Source organism: Euleptes europaea, chromosome 7 (assembly GCF_029931775.1).
Source record: "Euleptes europaea isolate rEulEur1 chromosome 7, rEulEur1.hap1, whole genome shotgun sequence".
Classification (NCBI taxonomy): Eukaryota; Metazoa; Chordata; class Lepidosauria; order Squamata; family Sphaerodactylidae; genus Euleptes; species Euleptes europaea.
In genome coordinates, this window is record NC_079318.1 from 13,482,263 (window position 1) to 13,494,895 (window position 12,633).

The following is a 12,633-nucleotide window of genomic DNA, read 5'->3' on the forward strand; positions in this document are numbered from 1 at the left end:
CTGGTAAAACTTTTTACGGGTAAAGCCACATTGCACATGTCCCACAGCAAAAATGCCCCAAAACAGTAGGAGTGGTCAGTTCCCTTGTTAGGTCGTTGTGCACTAACTGATCTCTTAAAGACATAGTACGCTGATAGCCGATTCTCGGCGGTGTGGAGCAGCCCAGAATTGCGTTAATAATATCCACTTTGGATGTTATATTTCACTTTTTGTATCCATTTGGACACTATACTATGAGTCATTTTTGCGTTGAATATGGACTATATACTACAATGTATTTTGCAGCCGCATTAATATGCTAATTTTCTATCTTATATAAGTTTTTGTTGAAAAGCTTGTTGTATACAAGAAATGCTCAGTGAGTATAAAAACAGTTTTCGACTATATATTGTTGCCACACACTAGCCATAGTAGCGGTATATATATTTTTACTAAATAACATTGCATGGCAGATACTAAATCAAACATTTGCATGTCAGATACTGTTAAATATCAAACCTCATGTCAAAATCATATCTCATATCTAATGATGTTATATGAATATTTAAAATATTCAGAGGATATTTAATCTTTTATATAAAAATCACTGAAGAAAATTTGGGGAAGCAAACGTTCTCGCTCTGAAAGAGGAGGGCATCTTTAGAGTAGGTGTTTCCTTTTCCTCTTGCTTTGGGAGGCAGGAACCAAACTTTGACTTCCTGTCTTTTGAGGGAAACGCCCCCTTTCCTTCTTCAGTCTTTGTTCCTGCCTCACAACGGGAGAGCAGTGTAGTCACAGCTCTCTGCCTTGAGCTACAGAAAATCCTTCTATTTCTACTCTTTATTGGCTTTATTCTTACAGCCATAGGCCAGTATAAAACACATAAAGCAGTACAATCATAGCTCTATTTCTACTCTATTCTATAATAACTTTTACTCTATTTCTATTCTGAATTTACAAAAAAAAATCTTATCTTTCTGTCCTATTCTTAACTCTATCTGTCTCTAGAGGTAGAACAAAGTAGTTCCCGCCAAAACAAGATGGCAGACGAGCGTCCTGATACATATATCTCCCCAGGAAACTTAGAACCAGGCCTCCTCGTGGCAATGCCATCTGCCCAGGATCAGCCTTCCAGATTATTTCCGATCTTTGCTTAAAGTGGAATGGGAAAAGCCCATGGTGGGAAAACAGTTCCCTCAACTTACTTAAAAAATTTATAATGTGGCAAATAACACCTCGGAATTACTGAAAGTCCCCCTAGTGGAAAACCCTGTTGCTGCCCTGCATTTCTAGTCTGCCCTGCATTTCTAGTCTCAGTCAAGGACCCAGCTGTTAGAAAGGCTGAATTAGCTTGTAAGAAGTCACATGACTTAGTCTCAAGAGCTGCAATAGTCTGGACCAGAAAATTAGCACAACTAATTCCAGACAAAGACGGAAGTGCTATGGAAGGGGTGTCCAGAATTTTAAAGGCTGTATCATTCTTAGCTGACTCAACCTTGGACACCATGTCCTTCGTGGTATGAGCCTTGGCCACTACTGCGCTGCCAGACGGGCACTGTGGTTATGCCCGTGGCAGACCGAGCATAGGTCCAAGTCAGTTCTTATGGGGTTTCCCTTCCAGGGAAAGAAACTATTCAGAGAAAAACTAGAGGATGTCCTAGTTGAGACAAAGGATAAAAAGAAGTGCCTGCCCAAAAGTTTGCGGAAGGACTCAAAAGGGTTTACCAACAGCTCATCCTTTTGCCCCTACCACCCCCTGTCCTGTTATAGATCAGAGCAGAGGAGGAATCAGTGGAAAGCTAGCTGTGGTTCCTTTCGCCAGGGAGGGCGCTTCTCTAGGGCCTCTAAACCCTTCAATTTTCAGAATGACGGAGGGGACAAGCCCTTCCGTCAGGCGAAACAGTGTCGCCAACACCCAGCCTGTGGGGAGCAGGCTCAGTCTTTTTCAGAATCAATGGTCCTCCTCACATCCAGATCATTGGGTCCTACAGATCATTACTAAAGGTTATCAAATAGCATTCATCAGGACCCCAAGGGACAGTCTACTAGTGTCTCCAGTATCCAACAACACAGAAAAGCAACTCAGAACCTTGTCTGCCATTCAACATCTTCTAGACATCAGGGCCATCAAACACGTGATTCCATCGGAACAATCATTGGTCATCTATTCCGTATTCTTCACTGTGCCCAAAAGGAATGGCGGCTGGTGCACCATCGTCAACCTCAAGTACCTGAACAGGCAAGTGGCCTACAAGCTCTTCAGGATGGAGACCCTCAAGTCCATAACAGAGGCATTGCTTCTCGCAGGATATGTTATTAGATCTTGGGGAAACTGAAGCTTTCACCAAAATTGAAAAGTGCATTAAAGAGCTTGATTATAACAGCACTACTTTTCGTGCTCGCCGCGTTTTTTTATCCCAAACAAGCCTTATGTTGATAAGGCTTGTTCTCTGTTGCTTCAGAGACTAGGACACAGAGTAACGGATTTAAACTAATAAAAAAGCAATTCCACTTAAACATTAGGAAGAACTTCCTGACGGTGAGGGCTGTTCGATGGTGAAATGCACTGCCTCGGAGGGTGGTGGAGTCCCTGTCTTTGGAGGTCTTTAAGCAGAGGCTGGATGGCCATCTGTCGGGAGTGCTTTGATTGTGGGATCCTGCATGGCGGGGGAAGGGTTGGGTCACTGGGGATGTGAGGGGGAGGTAGTTGTTAATTTCCAGCATTGTCCAGGGGGCTGGACTAGACCCTGGTGGTCCCTTCTAACTTTATGATTCTATAACGCCTCTGTGTCTGACATAATGCCTTTTTTTACTAAGTGACAGGGATCTCAAGGCTACACTGTCAGTGGCAAGATTTGTTTCAGTCCTTATATCCCTCAAACATTAGATATATGCTGCTCAAGATCAATGGATCAAGGAGCTTCTTAAGGGATAAAGGAAAGGAAAGGAATAACAGGCATTGAGACCAGGTGACTTCCTAATCTCCATCGACTTAACAGAATATTATCTTCATTTGCCAATTAATTCATATCATCGCTGGTTCCTGAGGTTTCTTCACCAAGGCCAACACTTTCAGTTCAGGGCACTCCCCTTCAGCTTTGGTTCAGCCTCCCGTATCTTCACCAAGGTCCCAGTGACCCTAGTTGCTCTGGCACATCAGGAGGGTATAAGAATACATCCATACCTAGACTATATCCTAATCTGTGCTCCATCAAAGCTTCAGACACACAGACGTCATTCTCAGGTTACTGTACGACCACGGGTTCCTGGTGAACCACAAGAAAAATCACCTCATCCTGACACAACGTCTCCGCCATTTAGGAGTATACGTAGACACCATCTCCAACTCCCTCATACTTCTGGAAGACAAGATTCACAACCTGTGCTCGTTAGCCAAGACAACTATGAGAAGGCCAACTTCTCGCCTCATGACCCTAGCAAGTCTTCAGGGTCTGATGATCTCCTCTAACCCAGCGGTACAGTGGGTGCATCTACACTCCAGACCCCTCCAGTGGTTTCTCCAAGTCTATCAGAAGGACATTATGTCAAAGACAGACAAAAAACTTCTCTACCACTCGGTTCGGAACAGCCTCAAGTGGTGGTCCATCCTGGGGAACCTCGCCAATGGGTTGTAGTACATCCAGCAGACTCCTGCGCAGTTGTTCACGGACGCCTCTCTCACTGGCTGGGGAGCCACCCTGCAGGGACAACCAGCGCAGGGTACCTGGTCCCTCCAAGAAAGGAAAAATGAACATCAGTGCCTTGGAAATTTGTGCGATCTTTTATGCCCTGCAACACTTCCAACCTCAACTGCACAGAGCAGACCTGCTGGTGAGGATGGACAATGTGGCCGCCAAGGCACACCTGAACAAGCAGGGTGGTTTCTGATCTCCACCCTGCACAAGGAGGCTTTGGCGGTGCTGTCCTGGGTGGAGACCAACCTACCATCCATCACTGCAGAGCACATTCAAGGATCCCTAAACATCAGCGCAGACTGGCTCAGCAGGCAGAGCTTCAGCAAAGCGGAGTAGTCCCTACACCCAGAAATCTTCCACCTTCTGACGATTCAGTGCGGTGAGCCCCTGGCGGATCTGTTTGCTTAGAACAAGAATCGCCAACTTCCCAGGTATTACACCAGATTCATTCAAGCAGGAGCGGAACAGACAGATGTACTTGCAGTACCGTGGCCTTTGGGCCCCCTCTATGCATTCCCTCCATTCCCTCTCCTACCCAGAGTCCTCAGGCAAATCAGTCTCCTACAAGCAATAGTCATACTGATCGCCCCCTACTGGCCGCGCCGTCCGTGGTTCCCCACATTAGTAGAGATGTCCATCAGGGAACCCTGGACACTTCCGCTCCGCCCAGATCTCCTAATCGAAGGACCAATTTGCCATCCAGATCCAGGCTGGTACAAGCTGAATGCCTGGGTATTGAGAGGAGCTGCCTCCTAGTCTTATGGTATGACACCGAAATCATAGAGACCATCCTCTCCTCCAGAAAGCCATCTGCACAGAGAATGTACAATACTACCTGGAAGGCTTTTGAGCGATGGTGCTGATGCAAACATGTTAACCCTCTGAAACCACGCAATTCCAAAATATTGTCATTTGTCCAAGAGGGACGACAGCAGGGTCTCTCCCCGGCCGCTCTACCTAGACAGCAAGCTGCTGTAGCCACTATGGTCCCGAGGGTGTCAGGCTTACCCCTGTCCAAGCATCCCCATATCAAGGCCTTCCTAAGGGATGTTAGTTTAGTCTCTCCACCTATCAAGCACAGATTCCCTACCTGGAGTCTACACACGGTCTTAACAGCCCTCACAAAATCTCCCTTCGAGTCTCTCAGACACGTAGGCTTAAACTGGCTAAGAATGAAGATGTTGTTTCTAATGGCTGTAACATCGGTTCGGAGGGTCTCAGAGCTAGGGGCCTTATTCATTAGACCAGGGCTATGCACCTTTCACAAAGATAAGGTGGTCCTTAAGCCCGATCCTTCCTTTGTCCCAAAAGTTAACTCCCGGTTTCACAGGGAACAAGACATTGTCCTCTGTTCCTTCTGTCCAAACCCAAAGAATCCAAAGGAAAGATCCTGGCATTCCTTAGATCTGAGGAGAGCCCTTCGCACGTTCATTAATCGCACACAACATCTTAGGGCCTCAGATTCCCTTTTAATTAACCTAGCAGCTCCAAATAAGGGCAAGCCAATGTCCCGGGTGTCAATTAGTCGCACCATCACTCAATGCATCACACAGGCGTACAAGGCATGTAATCTCCTGGTACCCATGGGACTCACAGCCCACTCTGTTAGGAGTGTGGCCACGTCAACCGCCTTTGACCGTAGGGCTTCTGTAGAGGAAATTTGCAAGGCAGCTACGTGGTCTTCCATTTCCACATTCGTGAGGCATTATAAACTTAATCTCTATGCCTCAGCTGACACCACATTTGGAAGGTGGGTTCTATAGAGCATCATCCAAGATGTCTGAGCCCACCCGGGCAGGAACAGCTCTTTCATGTCCCACTCTAAAGATGCCCTTCTCTCCCAGAGCAAGAACAAGCCTTGGATACTCACCATGAAGGCTCCTTCTGCTCTGGGATACGGAGGGCATCTTGCCCGCCCAGACGTCTAACATAAAATGGAGGTTCCTTCAGGCTAGTAGGATCATCCATCAATCTGCTAGGTCTGCATTACAGGGTTAGATTCCTCTTCCCCCTATCTTCGATGGGATTCTTCCCTTATGGTTAATGATGTAGTTACTGTTTCAAAGAGTTTTACTCATATTTCTCGTTAGACTAGGGTGCGTTTTACCGCCTTCCTTTGACAAGTTGATTTTGCAGTTGTCTCTGCTGTCCTGTACTATTCCTTCCTGTCCAATGGCAACACTCCTTGCTCGGAAAGTATTTTGACTGAAGAAGGAGAGGGGGCATTCCCCTCAAGAGACAGGAAGTCGAAGTTTGGTTCCTGCCTCCCGAAGTAAGAGGAAAAAGAAACACCCACTGTAAAGATGCCCTCTGTATCCCAGAGCAGAAGGAGCCTTCACGTTTCTAGTTCTAGAAAGGGTCGTTTCTAGTTCTAGCCTGGAAACATATCCCGCAGTCCACCTTTTTCTTGATTTGTTAAGTTCTGACCTTTGCTTCTGTGAACGAGTTGTTCCAGTGTCTTTTGAGATTGTATTTTTTTAGCATCCATTTTAAACAGGTAAGCACGTTGTACACATCCTGAACTCTGAGCACAGCTTGACCTCAGTTGCTTCGTGGCATAACTGAAAACATGTGGACACATGAATCCATCACATCTTCCATACGGTTGTTTCCGAAAGTGTATAGAATGACACAAGGTCAGTGTGCTACATAATTATTGTAATACCAGACCTCATCCCAAATTAGGATATCACGCATTGCAAGCACTGCCTAAGATGTCTGAGAAATATCATTATTCGTTATAAAACATAGAATTATTAGCAAAATTATAATTCCAAACAGGAAGGTCTCGTTGTTTTCTATTAAATGTAGTGTCATAATTATGACACTTCATTTAGAAGTTTGTTTTATTCTTCACTCTTTCACCCCTTTAATTAATCCTTTAAGTAATTCATAACCTTCCTATTCCCAAAGGATACTTAAAACAGGTGTGGGAATTGGTTCTTGTAGGTTATCCGGGCTGTGTAACCGTGGTCTTGGAATTTTCTTTCCTGACGTTTCGCCAGCAACTGTGGCAGGCATCTTCAGAGTAGTAACACTGAAGGACAGTGTCTCTCAGTGTCAAGGGTGTAGGAAGAGTGAAGATCTGAAGATGCCTGCCACAGTTGCTGGCGAAACGTCAGGAAAGAAAATTCCGAGACCACGGTTACACAGCCCGGATAACCTACAAGAACCAATGAACTCTGACCGTGAAAGCCTTCGACAATAGGTGTGGGAATGTTACCAAGAAAGAAAAACTGCTGGGCTGCACTTCTGCACTGTTCCAGCCTCTTTCTTCAGTGTGGCAAAGCATAAGAGGAGTTCTGGGAAGGAACATCCTTGCATGCATGGCTGTTTACTGGGAATCGGTTATGTTCCTTGACAATAAAAAGTAAAAAAAAAAAGATTCAGATTGGAGTGCTTGTGACTCCTTCCTAGCCAGTCTTGAGCGGAGACGAACCGGCATGGTGATGATGGATAATCAAAGATGATAGTGGAACTCTGCACTCTTAGTTAGCAAGAAAAACAGGAAATTTTTAATGGAGGTTTAATTGCATATGAATTAAAAAAGGGTCTTAATGGCTTCATGAAGATAAGCAAAGTCATGTTTCTGGAAATCTGCAGGAATACAATCCTACAAGAGAGACTAACCACCAAAGAATGCATCATTGCCCTTTGAACTTGCTACAAGCAAGGCACCACCGATTTACCACTGAAATTACAATAAGAGAGCAAGAGGAAGTCTCTGATGTACTTAGGCCCTTGATGGTTTATTGTTAAATCTAGCGCTGTCAGCTGTGCCCAGAAGGGTGTATGTACTCCTTTCTGTTTGCAGACCTCAATGTTATGCACTTACTACATCCTTCATGCCAGAAAAAGGGTATATGTGTGTATGTACAGCGCTGTCAAGTCGCAGCTGACTTATAGCAACCCAGTGGGGTTTTCAAGGCAAGTGACAAAGTAGAGGTGGTTTGCCATTGCCTTCCTCTGAAGAGTCTTCCTTGGAGTACCCTTCCAAGTACTGACCCACCTTAGCTTCCAAGATCTGACGAGACCGGGCCATTCCACATCCAGAAAAGGATATATAGAGGTACATTATCTTTTGATCTAATGCTGGAGACAAAGCACAGGCTTTTCTCTTTATCGAAGAGCAAATGCATAGAGATACATACGTAGAGACTTCAGAAGGTACAGACAGAAGCTTGGTCCGTTTTATCCAGAGGGTGACATTGCAGAGGAGACTGTGCATATTTTGCCATGTTTCTGGTAAGTAAGTAATAGTAATAGTTTAATACGGTCCAAGACCAACAATAAAAACTTTTACATAATAAAAAATAATAGCTGTATACATCAATAAATATTTGTCAAACATAATCATACACTCATAACAGAACCATTAAAAACTAAGCTTAAATAAAACACATGTTTCTGGTACAAGTTGATATCCTGGCTTAGAGCATGTGTGTCCAGCATCCTATAAACGTATCAGCAAGAATAATAGAAATGCCAGGCTTTAGTTAAACATAAGGTCACAGACCCTTAATATAAAATATAATATAACTATAGGGCAAAGGGATCTAAATGCAGATCCAGGGTCCTTCAAAGGTAGTCCCATGTAGAAGAGATGTGTATCATAGTGGTATTGGGTGGGAGACACCACCCTGGTGAGATTTCACATTCTGGATTCTATGTGTCATCCATTTCTGTGGCATTTGCCCCCACCCCCCACTGAAATGACATGGTTTGTGCTGGTACAGAGTGGGATTCCTACCCTGTATTGATGATGACTGTACACATTATATGCTACATTATATTCATAGTTCTACTGTTTTAATAAGAAATGAAGAGATTCTTAATATTTTAGGTATTTCAGTAGAATGAATTAAACTCTATATGTTTTAATTCGTAAGTAAATGGTAACCTAAGAAATCCTGTGATGAAATGAAATTGTCCAGTAAATGTAACAGGCAGTTAAAGACAAACACACAAATTTGACAAACTGACAATAAATACAGATTCCTGACTCTGAGCATATTGCTATGACTGAAATGGCACAAACTGAGTTTTTAGATTCCATGTTACAAATCGTTTTCCTCCGGTGATTATATGTAATATGACAAGAGAGATGCCATTTACTGCTCCTTTGCACCTTTGTCATAGTCTCTAGCATTCTACCACTGAGTGTTTATAAGACTGGATCCAACACATACTTCCATGAATATAATTGATTTCCATCCATGAAGTGAAAGAATGCTGTTGCTGGGGAAAAGAGGATTCCTGGGAACAACAAGGGATTTGGAGGTCTATAGCAGGAGGGAGGATGGGCAAAATTCACTACTCCTTCTTATTAAAGGAGGATTAGATGGATTAATGCCTCTGAATACCAGTACCAGGAGGCAGCATCAGGGGAAGGTCTTGGCTTCTATAGCATTTGCTGGCCCTTCTGGCAACAGGATACTGGACTAGATGGACTACTGGTCCACCCATGGAAATGCTCTGGAATTAGTTTATAATATTCTTCAACAATTTCCAAATATCTAGATGACTTTGAGTGATATGATTCCAAACTAAGGGTAAAACAGGTAGCCCCACTAAATGGCTCCTTGATGTACTGTGGAGTGTCATGTCAAGTCACATCAGTGGTTCACGTAACTTGATTTGGTCTTCTAACCAAAAGTCTGGTTCACATGTAATGTGCTTGATAGCAAATACTTACTATTTCTGAAAATGAATCAGGCCCCTTAACAAGCATGGCCAATAGTTCTTTCTACCAAAGAATAGTTCTTTCTACCAGAGGTTCAATGGGTCTATCAGAGAAAATGCAAGATGCTCAATGATCCATGTATGAGCCATGTATGGAAAAAAATACTTCAGAGTTATCTGCAAAGCAAACAGTAAGCTAATGCATAAGGAGAATCCAGCTTTCTGGCCCCACCACTTCAATCACTGAAAAAAACCAAGAATGAGGAACGGCTAACTACTTGCTTTTAGTATGACATTGTTTACAACTACTTCTACTACTGTTGCTGCTATTTTTACTAGTGGTGGTAGTAGTAGTAGTAATGTTATATTTGTTATTAGTAGTATAAACACACAGCCAAATTCTCATAAAGGCTTGGCACATGTATCAAAAGGGGAAAGGAGGAAGAGAGAATTAGTATATAGTGTTATCTCAAGTTTTCAAAACACTTCTCATACAGACCCTCACCACATGTTAAGTTTCCCACTGCTATCTACATATTGTGGAACAAGCCACAATGTGATTTGGCTACTATGCTATGAGTTTTCCCAGCAGTGAATGCCAGTGATGTGGGTAACAGGTAGGAAAACTCATGGTGGCTCTAATGCATGAAGTGATAAATGAAACCAGGGAGTTTCAAGTGGTAAATGAAACCAAGAAATCTAGGGGCTTCAAATTATTAAGAAACTTGTGTTCAAGGCCTAATGTTAATCACAACCTATCATGGGTGAGGATGTGGTGGGGGGGAGAAGCTATTTGCCCCCTTGGAGATCAGTTTGAATTTGCAGGGAACTGGCGACCCTAATGGGGGACCAATCTCTGATTCCAGGAGAGCCGCTGCCGATTGGGGTGGGTGGGGTGGAAGCAGGTGGATGGCTGGAAAGAAAGAGTGATGGGTGGGGGGTGGGCAGAAAGAGAAAATGACAGGCAAACTCATAAAAAGGTTTTAAAGTGTGGTCCATAACTACCTTTCACAAACTGGTTGTACCTAGGAAGGGAGTTCATATTTATAAAAAGTAGCACTGCATTGTAGGCCTATGTCTCACAAACAATAGGTGCCTTTTAAAATGTTACAAAAGTATGGCAGGAGGAGCTTCTCCTTACGATGATCCAGCAGTGCTCCTCTACTGTTCCAATGCTTGTAGCCACAGAGGAGGGTCCCATGCAGTCACCACTTCTGCTTAATAGAGGTGGTGATTCCGTTGGAAAGACTCACAGGATTAGTCTAATCTGCAGAAAAGCCACCAGGCATCCTTCTTTCATGGAGACTTGCTCCACCTATCTTGAGCCCATGATTCACAGTGCCACTGTTTTGCACTCTGAGCTGTGGGTCAGAGTTGTGGCTAGGTGCAGTATAGCTTGCCAGGTTTGGATGTACTGGATCAGTTCATCAGGACATTCTTTCATAGTGTGGATGTTTCTTGGTTGGCTAATGGATAAGCTTAGTCAAGGTTTCAGTATTTGTGTCACGCGTAACTCCTGTGCTAACCGCTAGGGTTGGCAACTCTAGGTTGGAAAATTCCTGAGGGTTTAGAGGGTTAAACCTTGGGAGGGGGAGATTTGGGGATGGGAGGGACCCCAGTGATGTAGAATGCTATAGAGTCTGCCCTCAGAATAGGGTTGCCAGGTGCCCGCTGGTGGCGGGCAAACCCCCGGTAAAGTGCCCCTCTGCCCGCCGACCACCTGAGGGTCAGCGGGCAATTGTGCACGCGCATGGCCCGCGCGCTAGCCAGGTTTACAACCGGAAGTGGCACGTCGGCGTGTGCGCGCACCCGCCCTCCCCAGGAACCGCCCGCCGAAGGTAAGAGGGGACCTGGCAACCCTACCTCTGAAGCAGCCACATGCTCGGGAGATCAGTTGTACCTTCAGGAAAACTCTACCCCTCCCCCCATGCTGGCAACCTTACTCTTCAATCATTGAACACCTTTCTTTGATGTTAAAAATGCTTTTATTTTGTATTCATTGTACAGATAAGAAGAAACCATCCTTTTAAACTGTAAATTCAGTTTATATTTGGTTGATGAGCTAATGCAATAGGTGACTCACAAGAGTGAGGCATAATTATGTAATTGGCAAAAGATATTAGGAATTTTTACAGGACTTATTGATGACTCATTTCTTGATCTGAACTCAGTTACAACGATGCAGCTTATCTAACTGAATCCAAGTATGGTTAACACAACCTTTTTGCAGAGTATCCTCGCCCTTAGTACTGTGACCAAGACAAGTGTGGAAAATGTTAACAATCCTGAAGTTTTTAATCCCATGTATATGTGTGTTGGGTTGCCAGGTCCCTCTTTGCTACTGGCGGGAGGTTTTGGGGGTGGAGCCTGAGGAGGGCGGGGTTTGGGGAAAGGAGGGACTTCAATGCCATAGAGTCCAGTTGCCAAAGCAGCCATTTTCTCCTGGTGAACTGATCTCTATCGGTTGGAGATAAGTTGTAATAGCAGGAGATCTCCAGCTAATACTTGGAGGTTGGCAACCCGATATATGTGTGAGCGAGAGACTCATTTCATGATTAAAACTGAGCCTAGACATCCATTACATTTTGCCTAGTTAGCATAGGAAACAAATCGTATGAAACAATAGGCTTAATCATTTGTCATCAGCATGCAAACAGTCAAATGCTAACCCAGAGCTATGTAGGCAACAGTTACTTTTGAATGTTGACCTCTGTCTTTTTAAAGCTGGAATCACCCCTCCAGTGATGACTAGTAATTATTCCTTTTGTCAACAGGCAATATGATGAAGGATGTTGTGGCAACTGACGGTGTGCTGGGCTCGGCAGAGTTAAGTGCGAAGTGCTTCTGGGTTCTAAAGGCCATCACATCGGAGCTTGGTTGTGGAGTATTAGAAGGAAGGAACCTGGCATTACATATTGAGAAGGTGTTTTGTGTCAGTACGCACATTCTGATAAACACCAGGGACTATAAACGTACCAACAGTATTACCTGTCTGGAGCAGGGTTAATTTTATAAATTGAAACCAATAAACTCTGTGAGTTTTTTTAAACACCTTTTTTTCTGCTCAGATGAACAGTTTTTTTTGTTTTTTCTGCATCCAATACAGAGAGAGGCTCTTCTGCAGGACCAGAAGACAACACTGGATTGTAAATGATAACACATCCAACTTGATTCTTGTAATACAATTAACTGAAGGACGGATTGCAAGAAAACCTTTGGTGGGAAAGATGTTTCCTTTCAGGACTAAACATTTCAAAATGCGTTTTTAGGTGGCTCC

The 12,633-nt window shown here is 44.0% G+C and overlaps 1 protein-coding gene across 1 annotated transcript in view; it reads left to right on the top strand.

The window, feature by feature from the left end:
• SCAF8 (SR-related CTD associated factor 8) overlaps positions 1–12,431 on the top strand; it is a 110,732-nt gene extending 98,301 nt beyond the window's left edge. Inside the window, exon 21 of the mRNA XM_056853266.1 lies at positions 12,131–12,431. The gene's annotated coding sequence lies outside the window, so the exon portion shown is untranslated. The remainder of the gene's footprint in view (positions 1–12,130) is intronic.
• The last annotated feature ends 202 nt before the right edge of the window (positions 12,432–12,633 follow it).